The sequence below is a fragment of the Chaetura pelagica genome, unplaced genomic scaffold (assembly GCF_000747805.2).
Source record: "Chaetura pelagica isolate M959 unplaced genomic scaffold, ChaPel_1.0 scaffold17, whole genome shotgun sequence".
NCBI lineage: Eukaryota > Metazoa > Chordata > Aves > Apodiformes > Apodidae > Chaetura > Chaetura pelagica.
In genome coordinates this window covers 4,878,790-4,882,393 of record NW_009970726.1, presented here as the reverse complement: position 1 = coordinate 4,882,393, position 3,604 = coordinate 4,878,790, and positions in this window count along the sequence as shown.

Sequence of the window (3,604 nt, the reverse complement as noted above, 5' to 3'; positions counted from 1 at the left end):
GGGAGAGCTGCGGGTGGGGGAGAGGGGCAGCAGGCTCCAGTTTCTGCCCCCTGCCTGGGACAGGCGCCCAGCTGGGACTGGGGTGCAGGTTTTGCAAGGCTGTGAGGAAGGCCTGAATTTGCCCATCTTTACCCCTCTGTGAAAAAGCCCCGCGATGCTGGGGGCACCCTGTGAGGAGGTTACACAGAGCAGGGATGGGCCTTGAAGACAAGCCATGGCCTCTTCTTGTGACGTTTTCCCTTACACAAAGAACACCGACAAAACAAACAAGAAGAGTAATTTTCAGTGATGTGCTTCCTTCTGCAGAGCCAACCAGCCACCCGTGGGGCAGCCTGAGGGCTGAGGAGAGACCTGCAGCCCCAGCGTGGGCAGGACCTGGCACCAGCCCCAGCAGCAGCTCTGGGTGCAGGAAACCCTGGGGTTTTCTCACGGGTTTTGTCCTAAGTTTGAGGCACATTTCGGGAGCAGTTTGGGCTGCATGGCAGCCCCTTGTGAGGTGGCAATGACTGCTGGCTCTGCAAGGTGGTGGTGACTTGGCGGCTCACAGCAGCTCCCTGTCTTCACTTGGCTCCTTCGTGTGAGGGAGAAACGGAGAAGTGAGATCAGAGACCTGCTGAAGGGGAGGAAAAGAGGGGAAAGGGCCAACAACTTGATGGCCCACCAACGTTTTTTGGTGCCCTACTGTGTAAAAACAGGGTGGACACGGAAAGGAGGAGCAAGTACTTGACAAAGATAATTTGAAGATACTTCAGAAATACCTGAGGATGCTTCATAGCTGTGATTTTTGTCTCTTCTAATGTCTTCACTCTGGAGGACGGAGGTCTGCACCCTCGTGGGTGAAGAGTCCTTGGCAAGGATGCTGGGGAAGGAGCTCTGCCACCACCTTCCCAGGGGTTTCCACTGAAGAGCACAGTCAAACCCAACTATCAGAGCAAGAGTAGTGCTTATGAACCACCTGTAAAGGGGCAACACAAGTCAACAACCACACTTCAGTGAGGTTCATGGGCTGACAGATCAGAGGGCAGCTGCAGCCATTTTAAACTAGTGACCCTTCTGAAAGGACCTTGCCTGTTTTACTGCCCTGCATGTATTTGAGTATTTTGGTGCCCTTCTCACTTGATCTCTTCGCTTCACTGCTCCTTCAGCTATTTATAGGGTTCATATATACTGACACTGCCTAAAAAAATTCCTTAAGGCAGAGTTTTAGGAAATTGGTCAGAAGCCTTAGAAACTGAGTCATTGGGGATGGGTTTAACTTTGCTTTTTAGTTCCAGCTGCCTGCTGTGTGTTTGTCAGATAGGGGTTGAACTGAGAAAGGATCCTGGAGTTCAAACGCCTTCCCTGCTGCAGAGGGGTGGAGCATGGCACAGGATGCAGCTTATCAGAGATAACAGCTGCATGTATCAGGGGTCTCCACTTCCCTCTCCCCTGCTGCTTGCTCGGCTCCCTGCCTCTCCCTACGTGCTGCGCAGAGGGAGACTGGGGTAGGATAATGGGTTTCAGACCCATTAACAGCTCTTCAGCCAGCTAAACTCTGTGTCAGGGGGCATGCCCTGCTGATTCAGCAGTAGAAGCCAGTTCCTATCTCAGGGGGAAGGAGAATAAAAGAGATAAAGAAATCTCCTGTGCGTTAGGAGGCAGGAGTTACATGTTTCAAACTTGTCTGGTGAAATCTGGACCTATAGCACAAAACTCTTATGGCTTCACCCACACAATTAAAGCAGTATAATTTCTCAGCAGTCGACAAAACTATATGGATATAAATGTAAACACCAATGTTTATCAACCACTGAATTGTAACTCCAGCTGGAACAGATATTCTGCTCCATAGAGCTGTGTGCACATCAGGCTTTGGTGGTTGTGGCATGAAAGGTTGGGAGCAGGGGGAACAGGGGGTGTAAACAGATTTTTAAAAAAAAAATACTTTCTAGGGGAAAGAAGAGGGTTTTCAAAGGTATTTCAGAATGTTTGAAATATATCTGCAATTTTTTCACTGTTCCCACTTCCCTCAGATCCTCTTCCTAAATCTATTATCCAAAACATTATCCGGGGCTTATTAACACACCAACGTCATAGCCAATAATAATTTGATAATAAAAATGCAAAAATTCACAATGTTCTTCATTAACATCTCCTTATTACAAGAGTTGACAACATCAATGAATTTTGTTTTTCACTTCTCCAAGGGAATAAAATATTATTTTTACATAAGGAATGTTTTTGTTTAAAATTTTCTGGCTCAGGAGCTCAGTGGCCTCTGACTGTCCTGAGTCACCTCCCAGCAGTGACTGGGATTCTTGAGGGCAGGAGAAAGGACAGTGTACTTTTGGCATGGTGCTGATATCCTTCAGGGGACCTTTGGCTAGAGTGACCAAATTGTATGAGAGCTGTTTAGGGTAGGGAAGGTGGGGCAGGAACACAGAGGTGTGTCTGTACCGAGGAGGGGAATGAGCTGAAAAGTAAAACAGAAGGGGGGGGAGGGGGAAGCTTTGTGGACCCTTTTCAGCCTCTGGCACTCAAGATGAGGCTGAGAAGGGAAATAAGAAAAGCAGCGTATCGTGAAGTGAAGAGAGCAGTGACATTTTACAGCAGCTGAAGATCTCCACAGTGTTTGTACTCCTTTCATGTGGTGTTATCAGAGTTCTTTGGGAGGGTTTATTATCATGTTCTCCCAGACAGAAAGCAGACAGCCATCCTGTGACCCACATCCTGAGTTCTAAAGCCCTCCTTGTCCTGTGCCATCTGGGGTATTTATAGTGTGACCCACCACTGGGAGAGCAGAGGACTTCCTTTATACTCTAAACATTATGCTACAATCATGATGAGGAACTGGGACAAATGACAAGCCTTCCTGCCCACAAAATGTCATAACCCTGCCACTTCAAGTGACGTGAGCTGGCTATGTCACCGTGCGGTTTGCTCAGAAGGTTTCAGGTTATTGGCTGTTGTTGCTACTGTAGTGAAACTGAGCCTAAAGGCTGTACCTGGGGCAGAACATAGAGTGAGAGTCCAAATATTCTGCAGGCTAAATGCAGTGGGGAAAGGGTAAGAGGAGAAGCTGAAGCTCCCCTGTTAGAGCAGCATCTGTCCACTCAGCCCTTGCCAAGGACTGGCAAGGCAAGGTACAGCTAGCCTTTGAAGTATAGCACCTCAAAGAGATTTAAGGGGTTTTTTTCCCCTATTGTTTTTTTGCAAACATTTGTCATGATCTTGATTATCGTTACAAGAAATGTGCTTATTTAGGGAGTAAAAGGAGGGAATTGACTTCCTTCCTTTCTGCATCACCCCCCTGTGATATGACACTTCTCCAGGCAGGCATTAGCACCTCACTGCATAAATGGTGCAAAGGGATTCCCAGGGGGCTGTTTTTCTTCCCCCCCAAGGAAGGGAAGATTCAGAGCAGAAGAGAGAGAGAGATAATACAGCTTTAATTGAACCTGGGCATGCATACCATTGTTACCCAGGAAAGGTTAAACATGCTGTAGGGCTGTAAGAGGTCACTGGAAGAGATAAGAAGATGAGGTGTGTGTAGAGTAAGATAAGAGCTGAGGCTTCTATGTGATTAGTGAAGGGTCAGGCATGTGTGGGCTAATGTGGGAAAGAG